This window comes from Zootoca vivipara, chromosome 13, assembly GCF_963506605.1.
Source record: "Zootoca vivipara chromosome 13, rZooViv1.1, whole genome shotgun sequence".
NCBI lineage: Eukaryota > Metazoa > Chordata > Lepidosauria > Squamata > Lacertidae > Zootoca > Zootoca vivipara.
Genome location: NC_083288.1, coordinates 16,248,948 through 16,263,546, shown reverse-complemented (window position 1 = coordinate 16,263,546; position 14,599 = coordinate 16,248,948).

Genomic DNA, 14,599 nt, shown 5'->3' with positions numbered 1-14,599 from the left:
TTTGCGTGAATCTGCCACTTTCATGTTTTGATAGGCTGCAATTTAGGAGAAGACCCATAGCTCAGTGGGTACAGCCCAGGCTTTGCCTGCAGTAGGTAATAATAATGACAATCATTTTATTATTTGTACCCCTGCCCATCAGACTGGTTTGCCCCAGCCACTCTGGGCGACTCTTCCAGGAGAGGTTCAGGCCCTGGTGTTTTCAGCTGAAAGGATCGGACGATACCTGAGACACAGGAAGAGCCATTGCCGGTCAGAATAGACAACACTGTTACGCTAGACCAGGCATCCCCAAACTACGGCCCTCCAGATGTTTTGGCATGCAACTCCCATAATTCCTAGCTAACAGGGCCAGTGGTCGGGGAAGATGGGAATTGTAGTCCAAAACATCTGGAGGGCCGAAGTTTGGGGGTGCCTGTGCTTAGACCATGGATGGGGGAAACGCTCCATTTGTTGCCGAACCACAACTCCCATCAGCCCTTGCCAGCATGGCCACTGCAGGGGTGGGTGGTGGGAGTTGTAGTTCAGGAACATCCAGAGGGGTTTCCACGTGCCCGATATAGAAGGTCTCAGGTTCTCCACCCAGGCCTAGCTGGACAAAATCGTCTCTGACCTCGTGTGAGGCAGGTTCTTAACAGAAAACGAAGCATGCATTAGCGAAAGCCCGCAGGTTGATAGGCTCTGCGTGCAAAATAAATAAATAAATGCCCCAGGTTGGGAACAGATGAACGAAAAGCCTCTGCCCCTGTTGTAAGGCAACTTCCTATTTTACAGCAAAATAGATAGCTGAAGAGGCTGTTCAAACTAGTCTTTCATTTAATCCCAAGAGCACACCTATATGCTAAAATGCAGCTCTTAAAAGTTGCCCAGCACTGTGTTCAGTCCAGGCTGGTTGCATTTACGACGGCAAAATGTGCCGAATTGCAAAAATTTAAAAAGAATGCTGAGATTCGATAAAATAATCCAAAAGGAGTGTCGAATCTCCTTGTAAATGCCTGGATTTATTTGAATACCGTGTTAACTTTTTCCTGGATCGGTGCTCTGCACGCAGTGCTTCCCCTGAGCTCAAATGAAAGATTTGAGTTTGCAATGTTTTATCCGAAAACAAGCCTCCTTTCAAGTTGTGCTTCTTCGCAGAACTGGGACCCACCCAGAGTGCGCGCAGAATATGGGCTCAGGGCCAACCTACAGACTTGACATGCTGGTTTTTTAAAAATGCAGGTTGCATCAGCTTGGAGGGGTGGGGGCAGAGGGTGCTGATAATTAACGGGATTGGTGCGGGCATGGAGAGTGAATTCCTCCCATGTCACAGTCCGGAGGAAAAATCTTCTGTAATTGGGACTGTAAACCAGCAATTTATGCCGGAGTTACGTTCTGGGGATCGCGTCTAAAAGCCAAAATTGCGTATAGTCACAACACATTGGGTTGAATGGTGGCTAGGATTGCCAGCGCCGTTTTTCCTGCAACCCTGCGCTCTTTTTAATTTCCCCCACATGTGTAAATCTTCAATGTGCACAAGGCAAAGGTAAAGGGACCCCTGACCATTAGGTCCAGTCGTGACCGACTCTGGGGTTGCGCGCTCATCTCGCATTATTGGCCGAGGGAGCCGGCATATAGCTTCCAGGTCATGTGGCCAGCATGACAAAGCCGCTTCTGGCAAACCAGAGCAGCACATGGAAACGCCGTTTACCTTCCCGCTGTAGCGGTTCCTATTTATCTACTTGCATTTTGACATGCTTTCGAACTGCTAGGTTGGCAGGAGCTGGGACCGAGCAACGGGAGCTCACCCCGTCACAGGGATTCGTACCGCCGACCTTCTGATCAGCAAGCCCTAGGCTCAGTGGTTTAACCCACAGCGCCACCTGGGTCCCTTTTGTGCACAAGTTAAAGATGCACAAATTGTGGGCTTACTGCATCTGCTTTTGGAGGATGGTGTTTCTACCCACTCATCCCCACCAAACCCACGCCATGTTCAAGAGGGATTTCCTTCGAGACTGCAGCATGGGAGGAAAAGGTTAAATTTTCCTTCTACATTTGCTCTGATCCCGCTAATTATCGGCCCCCTAAGTGTGCTGATAGGATTTTGTCATTAACTTGCATTTTAAAAAAAAAAACGCAAAAGACTTTTAAATTCAGGTCTAGTTTGGCTCTGAGAGGAGGTCATGAAAAGAACATATGCTCTAGCGCCTTAAAAAGCAAATAAATACAACTTTTCAGGTCCTGGCTATTAATGCTCACAGTCTCTGTTGGGGGTTCCTTGGGTGCATGCCTTGTTCAGTCTGTCCATTGGTTTGGGGTTTGTTTAAAACTCTGTACTCCCATCTGTGACCGGCAGATTCCTGCGTCATGTTTCAGGGCACTCCCAGGCTTCGCTTCCGTTTTTTAAAAGCAATTTGTCGCCATGCACCATGGAGGCTGGATGAATGAGAGCGCAAGCTCAGAGGCTCCCTTGGACTTGTTGGCTCTTCAGATTGCTGAAACGGTCCAGGATGCCGTGCCATGGTCAAGAACGAGAGCGGCTAGCCCAGTGTTTCCCAAACTTAGGTCTCCAGCTGTTTTGGACTACAACTCCCATCATCCCTAGCTAGCAAGACCAGTGGTCAGGGATGATGGGAACTGTAGCCCCAAAACATCTGGACACCCAAGATTGGGAAACACTGGGCAAGCCCTGTGGCTTCCCAGTTGCTATTTGACTCAGCTCCCATCAGCCTTAGCTGGCAGTTGTAGTCCAGGAAGTATCAGGAGGTCTGCAAGTTTGCCACACTTGATTTAGAGCAGTGGTGGCCAAACTTGGCCCTCCAGCTGTTTTGGGACTACAATTCCCATCATCCCTGGCCACTGGTCCTGTTAGCTAGGGATGATGGGAGTTGTAGTCCAAAAACAGCTGGAGGGCCAAGTTTGGCCATCACTGATTTAGAGGGACCAAAAAGCTTGCTTGTGGCATTATGGCCCCCCTCTAATAACACACTGTTGTTGGGGAGCACATGCAACACTTCGCCATTGCTCTGACTATAAAGGTAAAGGGACCCCTGACCATTAGGTCCAGTCGTGACCGACTCTGGGGTTGCGCGCTCATCTCGCATTATTGGCCGAGGGAGCCGGCGTATAGCTTCCAGGTCATGTGGCCAGCATGACAAAGCCGCTTCTGGCAAACCAGAGCAGCAACATGGAAACGCCGTTTACCTTCCCGCTGTAGCGGTTCCTATTTATCTACTTGCATTTTGACGTGCTTTCGAACTGCTAGGTTGGCAGGAGCTGGGACCAAGCAACGGGAGCTCACCCCGTCACAGGGATTCGAACCGCCGACCTTCTGATCAGCAAGCCCTAGGCTCAGTGGTTTAACCACAGCGCCACCTGGGTCCCTCTGCTCTGACTATAGTGGGGTGCAAATATCTTTTTTCCTGGCCCAGTCAAACCCCCCCCCCACCCCACCTTGCCCAGAGGCTCAGCCAAAAGTGTTGTGCTCCTCCTAATAGCTGATTAACCTCCTCTAGGGAGATCTGTCTTCCCTTAGCAGAACCCCATACTCCAGTGGTTTTTTTTGCCAGCTACCCGGTCCCCATAGATGTCACGTGATTACACCACTAGCAGGTCACTGGTTGATCAGCGCTGTAAGGGAAGAGTGCCGGGGAACTCCTGTGTAAGCTGTTCCAAAAGAAGAGTGTGATTTAAGTGTAATACATCAATAAACTAGTAAAGCACAGTGTTTGAGAAGCCTCACTTCGTATTACAGTCTGTTTTTGCATCTCTCTCCCCCCCCCAACTTCCTGCTCTTTTAAATAGGTGTTTGAACCTCAATTGGAGAGTGATTGTGCAAATGTACGGTACATACTAGTGTTGTCCTGGTTTTCAACATTGTGATATATCACCTGCTAAACATGGCGATATAATGACATATCACGGGGTCTGAAGTAAGGACGGAGCTATGTAGAGGCATTGGCTGGCTTCACGGTTTCCCCCCCATTGTGATTTTTGTGTACTGCGCACACACCCACAAACAAACATGATTTGTGATATATTGCAAGGTCAAAAATTATGAAGCCGATATCACAATATGGACTTCAAACCAGTTTTGGACGCTATATTGCCCATCCCTAGTACACCCCCAGCTTGCTTCTGCGTCACAACACTCAAGGCATTTGTTATATCAGGGGCCTCTCGTCTCTTTGTCAATAATATGTGGAGTTATGGTGCTTATCGTACACAACTATGCCCTTTGCCGTAGAAGAAATGTTGGGAGATTTGATTCCAAAGCAGGTTAGATGAAATATTGGCAAACTTGGTTTCCAAACTTCTGTCAAGTTTGTTGGTTCATTCACAAAAAAAACCTAAGACAATTAAGTGACATAATTTAAGATATTAAAACGGCAATGCAAATATTAAAATACAGCAATCTGCTAGGGCAGATTGACATAACGAAACCTCAGGCAGAGGCCTGAGAATATCCCAAAACATCAATAGTGTCTGTGCCTATCTCAGCTTACAAAGAGGGGGCCAGAACCGAGAAGTCCCTCTGTCTCATTGTTGTTTAGTCGTGTCCGACTCTTCGTGACCCCATGGACCAGAGCATGCCAGGCACTCCTGACTTGCACTGCCTCCCGCAGTTTGGTCAAACTCATGTTCCTAGCTTCGAGAACACTGTCCAACCATCTCGTCCTCTGTCGTCCCCTTCTCCTAGTGCCCTCCATCTTTCCCAACATCAGGGTCTTTTCCAAGGATTCTTCTCTTCTCATGAGGTGGCCAAAGTATTGGAGCCGCAGCTTCTGTCTCATTACTACCAAGTTTTTCTCCAAAATGGCACTACCAAGAGAAGCCTCCTCAGCTGATCTTAGTGAATGAGGAAGGTGATGCTGCAGGTAACCTGACCGCCAGTTGAAGGGCTTTGTAGATCAAAACCTTAAACTGGACCCAATAGCTTACTGGCAGCCAGCAGATGTCTGCAAGGTCAAGGTTCATAAAGCCAGTGGCTAGGGCTTTGTGGCTGGCAGAGCACCCCCTACTGGGTCTCTGGTGTATTTACACCTCCTTTAGTGCCTTGCTGGCACTACATTCTGTTTGTGGCTGTTCCAGGAGTGTGTGTGTAAGGAACATTTTCATGGTACGTGTATCTTGGAATAGGGATGTTGCTTTAGCCATCGTAGGTGCAAAATCTGTTTCGCCAGCAGTTTTGTCCTGCCACATTACTGAGTTGATGTATCTGGTTTGGGCAATGGGATCCTGGTTACATACATGATGGAAGTGCCCCAAGGTGGTGGTAGGATCCTGGGAACGCTGTGGGTTTTTACCTAGGGAGAAACGGTAAAATGTATTTATGTTCTTTTTATTAATAAAAATAAAGCTAAAATATATCCTGTCATTTGGCCTTCAAAAAGGTTGACAAGGCAAATGTTAACATCGAAACAATGTAGAAAGCAAGACGCTAACATCAAACACACAAAAAATGGCGCATTGTCTCACCTAACACAAGCAACAACTACCGGCGTACTAAAATTGGGGAGCAATCTCAGAAGTCTGGGAGAGGGGACCTTGCCTAACGATCTGAAGGCAATGGATTTGGATGGACCCCCTTGGGAATAATTCCACGGGGAAGATTTCTGGCAGCTATCAAACTGAGCTCAAGGCAGCCCCTTACATGTCACCAGAAGAGGGTGGTTATTTGCTTAAAATGTGCATATGCTGATTTTTGTGTTTAGGTGCAAGTTTAGAAATACTATAATTGTAAATAGAAATACAGAACACCTCACTATCACAGAGAAAGCTGTGATCACAGAGAAACCTGTACTTAGTTTGCTAGCTAGGAACTCAATGGGCAACTTCAAGGCTCCTGAGCTCTGTCTTCTTGTCTTCAAAGGGCACAACCCCTTCTTCTCTTGTCACCATCTCCAAACTCAGATTTCATGCAAAAACAGGGAGGAATGAGACATGCTCCTCTGTTAGATCCCATTCATGAGGCATAAACTGACCATCCTGGTCATCAATAACCCATTTAGCAAAGGAATGGTCAGTCAGCAACTGAAATTATATGTTTCAAATTACTTAAAACAATGAAACCTTGGGTTTGCGATATAATTTTGCTAAAAAGTAAACCAATGATAAATATACTAAGCTCTTGCAGCCTTGAACACAAGTGAGCTGATCCCAAAGTGTTTTGCTTTCATCTTGCAAGCTCAGCTATTGGGGGAAGTTTCATTTCATCATTTGATTTAATCCCTATAACATTCAGTATGCTTCAGTGATCACTGTGAAATTGACCAAAACAAGGATGGCAAATCGGCCTTCAAATTCTCAGCCATATTTTTCAAGGCTTGCTTTCGGATACCTTTAAATGGTAAAAAGAAGCAGCATGTTTTATGCATGGCAAAGGCATAGATCCCTTTGCTTCAATTTTAAAAGGTTCTGATCCGTGCTGAAAATCTTGCTTAGTTATCAGCTGCACCTTTATTACGTTCTTAAGTAAAGGAATCAGTGCCTTTGGTATGTGTACCTAGTAGAGACCCATTGATTTGTTTGTTAATAGTATGTCTCTCGGGGTTGTATCCAACTAAGTTATTGTTGGCATCAAAATAAAAAAAATCCTTCGGTAGCACCTTAAAGACCAACTAAGTTTATATTTTGGTATGAGCTTTCATGTGCATGCACACTTCTTCAGATACACTTGCACACGAAAGCTCATACCAAAATATAAACTTAGTTGGTCTTTAAGGTGCTACTGAAGGATTTTTTTTATTTTGCTTCGACTCAGACCAACACGGCTACCTACCTGTAACTAGAACTATTGTTGGCATCAGTTGGCCTCAAAAGACAACGAAGTGCGCCTCTGGGGGTGAAATCAAACTGCTGGAGAATCGCAGCGCCTGCTGTGGCTGCAGAGACTGGGAACTCGTAATTGCTGCCTCCGGCATTTTGGCTGCATTAGCAAAGGGAACTCTCCGGAGCACTAGGCTGAGCAACGTTTTGGGATCTTGGGGTGCCCTGGCAACAAGATCCCCTCTCTGCCTCACTGCCATGGTCCAAAGGAAAGCAGAGCAATACACTTGGCACCGGCTTGGCTCAGGAGTTGCTGGAAGGAGGCGTACAAGGTGCCATCTAACCATCGTAGGGAATCCACTCAGGATAAGTTATAGACCCTTTGAAAGGAATGACCTGAAGTGTAGGGACTCCTGAGGAATCATCACATGTGACCTGAAACTGGGGTGTGGTTGAGCCAAGGCCAACGTATTCCTACCCAAAATGGCACCCCAGAGGTGCAATTTTTGGAAGGTTTCTGTCAGTGAACCAAGAGGGCCCCCACTTCTGAGAAAATCCTGGCTTGTAGGATCCTCCGGCAAATACCAGTTCTTCATTAAAGGTTCTCGTGTCCTGCTATCCTTCAGGGTGCATGTACAGTGGAACCTCGGTTTATGAACGCCTCGGTTTATGAATTTTCGGTTTACGAACGCCGCGGACCCATCTGGAACGGATTAATTCACTTTCCATTACTGTCAATGGGAAAGTTCGCTTCAGTTTATGAACGCTTCAGTTTATGAACAGACTTCCGGAACCAATTACACCCATGCTTCGGGTTAAGTACGCTTCAGGTTGAGTACTCCGCGGACCCGTCTGCAACGGATTAATCCACTTTCCATTATTTTTCAATGGGAAAGTTCGCTTCAGTTTATGAACGCTTCAGTTTAAGTACTCTGCGGACCGTCTGGAACAGATTAATCCACTTTCCATTCCTTTCAATGGGAAAGTTCGCTTCAGTTTATGAACACTTCAGTTTATGAACAGATTTCCGGAACCAATTGTGTTCATAAACCGAGGTACCACTGTACTGTATTTCTAAATGTAGATATGGTTATGCCAATAGACCTTTATTCTAATACAGGGGTGGCGAACCAGTTGAACCTCCAGATGTTCTTGGGGCTCTTGACTCTCATCAGCCTCCATCAGTAGTCGGGGACAATGAGAATTGGTCCAACAATGCCTGGCCACTGGTTCCTCATCCATTCTTATATATGTGATAATCAGTGGATATATCTGGCGATTTGATGTTTTGTGTCCACATTAAAAAGAAAGAACGGTGGTGTGTTTATTTCCGTGCCCTCTTATATTTATCCTATTTGTTTGTTTCCCTAATATTTCTAGGTACTGAATGACAGAGGTTTCCAGCAGGCCCAGCTTCGGCTCTTAGAGGGTAATACCCTCAGCGGGGTGCGTGTGTCCCTTCCTACACCCTCCTTGCCTAGCAACACTCCTCCATTAAAATTGACACAGAGTGAGGCTGTGTCAAGGGCCTTGTGGGGAAATTAAATGGCAGCTGCCTAACGCTAAGCACCATGGGAATTTTTTTAAAAAAATGGGAGTCCATGCCAGGTGTTGGAGGTGGACCCTAACAGGTTGTGATGGCCTCAGCAGCTTCCTGAGGATGCTGGATGTGATTCTAAGGGTTTGCGGCCTAAAAGTGAAGAAGACATTACACATTAGGAAGGAAAGTTATTTCTCTCTCTCTCTCTAACGTGGAGTTAGTGGCTGCTGGAATCACAAGAAGGACCGTTGTTATGTACTGAGCTGAATCATAGAACAATAGGATCCAGAATCAGCAGTCTGATTGGTCCGCAGGAGCCACCCAATCCAACTCCAGGTGGAAGTGGAACCGCAACCTGATTGGCCTGCAGAAGCAGCCAATCAGGCTGCTGGCAGAAGTCAATCCACAAACTGATTGGCCCACAGGTGTAGCCCTGAAGTAGCCAATCACGCAAAGCCCATTGTGTAAATAATGTATATAAGCAGATGGTTTTGGGAAAAGGGCATTCTTCTCTTCTTCTCCTTGATGACTACGAGCTGAATAAAGAGCATGAAATTCACTCTCGACTCCGAGTATATTTCAACCGTGCACCTGGGTATTTGAGGACCGCAACTCCCATCATCCCTGTCCACATTCTTGCTGATGGGAGTTGGAGTCCCAACATCATCTCCAGTTCTTCATGGCCCTCGGGAGACTCAGGTCTCCAAACTGCGCTCTTCTGCCTCCATTTTGCTCGCCGCTCCCTGTCGCCTCCAAGCAGGCCTTTGGGCGCAAAGGCATGTCAGGTCCCAAATAGGTTTTTAATGGCAGCTTCCCAGCCATTCCTCCGGCGTGTTCCCCTGCCGCCATCACTCCCTGCTCCTGATACAGGGTCATGTTAAAAAAGAAGACAGGTCTGTGCTTGCTTAATGGAGCAGGTGCCATTTCAGGAGAGGCAGGTGAGGGGAGCCACAGGCAAAAAAAACCAACACATGTGCCCAGCACCACACCTCTAAGTCTCATGCGCTATTGCGCTAGGCCTCATTCCCTTCGTAGGCCAAAGGAGGGAGCGGGGGAAAGGAATGGCTCTGTATTGCTGTGTGTTTGCCACCTACTGCTACAAATTGAGGTCTCGGTCTTGTTCCAGAAAGGCAAGAGAAACGCTGCTCCCTGCCCAATGGGTATGTGAGTCACCCCACTACGCTTCCAGAGTTGGTTTTACTGGTTGGTTTGGCCTCTGGAGACTCATCTACCAGAAAGGGTGGGGAGAAAGGACTCTGCAAGCCAGCAATGCCTATTTCTCTTGCAGGGCAAGAGAGAACCTAGCAGGAAGAGCAGGAACTCGGGATTTCTGGGTTCTTTGGGAAAGCTGCCATTCAGGAGCAGCATTAAAATGAATCGGGGAAGAGGAGGAGGTAGTTCTCAGGCAAACCGCAAAAATTAAAATGCGTAGTTTCTTCTGCCGTCCAGCATGCTATTGTTAAGCCCAAGAGGTTTCAACCTTGCAAAAGTCCATGAAAGAATCCGAACATCATAGTTTAAAACTACTGCTAGAGGACAGGAATCCCAAGACTACATTAAATGTAGCCAAATTTTGTGTGTCTGAAATCAATCGCAGGAAGCAAGTGGTATCCCGTAATGACCCAACCCCTAAATGTTAACTACAGGGGGTTCGTTAATAAGTAATTTTAATTTTATATTTAAATCCTTGTTGTATTCACACTGCCCTTTGTATTTTTGTCATGTTTTATGATCTGTGACACTGTGCGTGTTGATGCTGGTCTGCGACCGTATTAATAAATTCATTCATTCATTCAAGAGGTTTCAACAGCCACAAAAGCGTAGAAATAACATTAGATCTGGAGGCCCGATATTTAACAAAGTTCCCTGGAACTCGGTCAACAAGGTGGGTGGTACTCAAGCTAAGCCCTACTCAGAGTAGACCTGCTGAAGTTGGTAAACCTTAGTCACATCCATCATCTTTTATTGGTCTTAACACTACCCAGTTAAGACACCTTTATCTCTCACGTTTGAATTTTGGAATCAAAACATGTACTGTAACTTCGAAATGTGAGATTTCGAAACGTTCTCAGGTTTCAAATTAGGTCTAATTCTGCAGGGGTGCAGGTGGGTTGGGACTGGGTAAAATGCCCACCTCTTGCCAACGCTTGCAGAATGTCCTTCTCCCCAGGGGCGAAGCTTTCCTATTGCCCATTGGCCTCGCTGCACCCTTCGAACACAGCCGTGGGGAACTGGATCCGGCCGGAGGGGGGGCCCAGATCCCCTGAGTCCCACACCCTGTGAAGGCCAACTTTGACAGTAGGGTGAGACCGCCCCTCCCGTCAACCACCTAATGTCTTAAGGATGCCAGGTGACTGACACCTGTCAAAGTTGGACGGGGATCGCTGTAATCGTCCCCAATCAGCTGATGGATTGAATGGGTACACCCCTGGTTGCACCCTTTAGACAGCCCTTATTGGGACAAAGGCACACTCATAGTGAGGTATCTCTTGGTATCCAGCATCTCACTCTGCAAGACAGTTGAGGGCTAACTCCAGCCTTGGGCATTTTGATGGTAGGGGAAGCGTGTGTGCGTGTGTGTGCATTTAAGTTGACTCGCCATCAACTTGGTTTAACCTCTATTCATTTATACGTCAGTTCATGTTGCAGTCTCCGCTCACATCTCTGTGTCGGTGTCCCCAGCTCCAGCCTGCCTGCCTGCCTATAATTCGATTGCTGTTCTGGCAAGCTTCAACATTCCTGAGTTTTTAATTTTCACCCGGTGGTCTGATCAAAACAAACACTATAAAGTATGCCAGTGCAAATAACATATTTTTAATTGATATGAGTTAAATTTGTACACCACCCTACTACAGCTGTAGATTTTCAAGGCAGTTCACAACATAAAATTACAATATAAAAAAACAACACAAAACACATCATAAAAATGAGAACAAAAAACAGCAAAAAATCCCCACCTCCCGCAACACATTTAAAAGGGTAAAAGGTAAAGGGACCCCTGACCATTAGGTCCAGTCGTGACCGACTATGGTTGTGGCGCTCATCTCGCGTTATTGGCCAAGGGAGCCAGCGTACGGCTTCCAGGTCATGTGGCCAGCATGACAAAGCTGCTTCTGGAGAACCACAGAGCAGCGCACGGAAACGCCGTTTACCTTCCCGCTGTAGCGGTACCTATTTATCTACTTGCACTTTGACGTGCTTTCGAGCTGATAGGTTGGCAGGAGCTGGGAGTGGGACCGAGCAACAGGAGCTCACCCCGTCACGGGGATTTGAACCGCCGACCTTCTGATCGGCAAGCCCTAGGTTCTGTGGTTTAACCCCCAGCGCCACCCGTGTCCCAAAAGGTAAAGGGACCCCTGACCATTAGGTCCAGTCGTGAGCGACTCTGGGGTTGCGGCGCTTATCTCGCGTTATTGGCCAAGGGAGCTGGCGTACAGCTTGTCAAATCATCGGATGTCGAATCAATCAAAGGCCAAGTTGAATCTTGGGAATTGTGGTTTGCTAAGGATGCTGCAAATTGTAGACCTGTGAGGGGGAACTGCATTTCCCAGGATTCCTTGGGAGAATCCACGTGCATGGTGTGCCCATCCCACCCAAAGCATGCAGCAGTATGCAGTGGCACAAAAGGAGGCAGAAGACCCCCCTATTCTCCTCACAGAGCTACACTTTTGGGGGAAGTTAGATTGATTGTTAAACCACAGTGGGAATTTTAGTTTTATGAAGGGAGCAGGGGTCTCCTAAGAGCTCTTAGCAACCTACAGTTCCCAGGATCCCTTGGGGGAAGCCACGACTGCTTAAAGTGGCATGATACTGCTTTAGATGTATAGTGCAGCAGGACCCAGAAATGATTATTGCGGTGCTTCTGCTGAAGCTTTGAAGCAGACAAAAGGGGAGGTTGAAGGCAGAGAAGAAAGGAAGTCGGGTGCTGACTGCTCTGATCTGTCTAGGAATACAGGGATTCCTGTTGTCCGTTCCCAGAAAGAGGTTTAGAGCTGGCGATGGATGCTGTGGGGCAGGAACATTAAGTCAGCCAAGTGCCATGGCAACAAAAGCACCAAACCCTTGGCTAGGCTCAGTGCTTCAGCTATGGGGAAAGAGGTTCCATGGCAAAATTCCAATGAACCTACAGTTCCGTCTAAGTCAGAAACTATTCTCACCAACCTGGTGCCCTCTAGGTGTTTTGGCTGAACTACAACTCCCATCAGCCTCGGCAAGCATGGCCAATGGCCTGGAGTGATGGGAGTTGTGGTTCAGCGACATGAAGAGGGGCCAAAGGTTACCCACGCCTGTAACACAGGCTGACGAGAGTTGGCCAGGTTAACACAGAATCACAGAATTGTAGAGTTGGACGTGATCCCAAGGGTCATCTAGTCCAGGAATCTCAACCCCGCCTCCAAATCTCAACCTTAGGTACCCCATCCAATTTGAAACCATACTGGGCCCTGCTTAGCTTTGCAAATGTGCTTGCGGTTTCATTGCTGCGCCACGGACTTCTGAGGCTCACCACTGTTTTCCACGGGAAAGCCAGTATATAAAATGATTTTTCTATGCTAGCTGGGAAAGGGACTAAGTTACAGTAAATGTTATTTTCCTAAAAGGGAGGCCGATGGGTAGAATCTATTCTGTAGCCCCATGGACTGCAAGAAGATCAAACCTATCCATTCTGAAGGAAATCAGCCCTGAGTGCTCACTAGAAGGACAGATCCTAAAGCTGAGGCTCCAATACTTTGGCCACCTCATGAGAAGAGAAGACTCCCTGGAAAAGACCCTGATGTTGGGAAAGATGGAGGGCACAAGGAGAAGGGGACGACAGAGGACGAGATGGTTGGACAGTGTTCTCGAAGCTACCAACATGAGTTTGACCAAACTGCGGGAGTCAGTGGAAGACAGGAGTGCCTGGCATGCTCTGGTCCATGGGGTCACAAAGAGTCGGACACGACTAAACGACTAAACAACAACAAAGCCCCATGAAGATACAAAGGCTTAAAAAATGGCGTTAGTTATTATTATTGTTATTATTTCCTATTTACCATTGTCCAAATACAGCTATCTCATGTCAGGGATGGGAAACCTTTTCCAGCCTGAGGGCCACATTTCCTTTTGCGCAACCTTCTGGGGGCCACGTGCCAATGTTGGGCGAAGCCAGAAGCCAAAGTGGGTGGATCAATGAATGTAAACTTTACCTTTGTACAGTAGGCTAGATCCTTATCCCTGCTGTATTCCTACCCCCAATGAAAAATATGGCTCTCAGTTCAGACCCGAAGCAGGAAGCACAAATAAATATCCCCATCACAATTTCATATCATGATTCCTGCCTCCGGAAGCAGCAAGAAGGTGTTTCAGGGCGTTATCATGGCTCAGGTTGAGCTCTTCTGCTGCAGTCACCACCCCTTCGGACCGCAGACCAACAGGTCCCTAATGCCACATGGACCAATGATCCAGAAGGGAGCGATCGCCACATCAAGGAATTTTTAGTGAGCGTCGTCTAAAATTAACCGATTGCTGCTATGGAGATAGGGTGTGGGATATTTTTAAAAGAACCAGACAGAGAAAAGAGCCAACCAGGAAGGGTTTGCAGGAAGGTTTGGTGCAGGAATTTAATTTGAGTATACCTAGCAAAAGGGGTGCACTTTCAGATTTGGGGGAAGCGTGAAGATGCAAAGATTTCTGTACTGAGCGCAGTATTCCCAGCAGGGATGATAGAAATCTGTCTTAAATTGGGGACAGACTGGTTCTCCATCTAGCTCAAGGCTGCCTAGCACTGACTCTCCCTTCACCTGCTGCCTGAGCCTTTGAATTGAACATGCATGCAAAGCAAGTGCTTTGCCACTAAGCTATAGCCCCGGAGTGGAGAACCGTCCCTCCCCCCTCATTCTGGACAGCCATGTGACAGTGGTAGCAAACACACAAATGACAAAAATATCTAAAAACATCCAAATTCCAACATTTTTTACCTAGTTTCTGTAAGCGCTTAATGCATCCCTTTGTAGTTTCCAATCTGGAAAGCAAGAGGCGCTTTCAAATTTCTGAGACACATTCCCTGCATACGAAAAAACAAACACTCAATCTCCCATCGGCACCAGCGAGCATGGGCAATGATCAAGGATGAAGGAAGTTGTAGTTCAGAGAGCCACAGATTCCCTGTTACTAAAACAGCAGTGATTGTCCCTGTAGCATAGTCGTTTTTCTCATGGTTTAGACTAGGTAGTGATGTGGAGCCTATGGCCCGCCAAAGGAGGCTGGACCACAACTCCCATCATCCTTGACCACTGCCCATGCTAGCTGAGGCTGATTCGACTTGGGAGGCTGCAG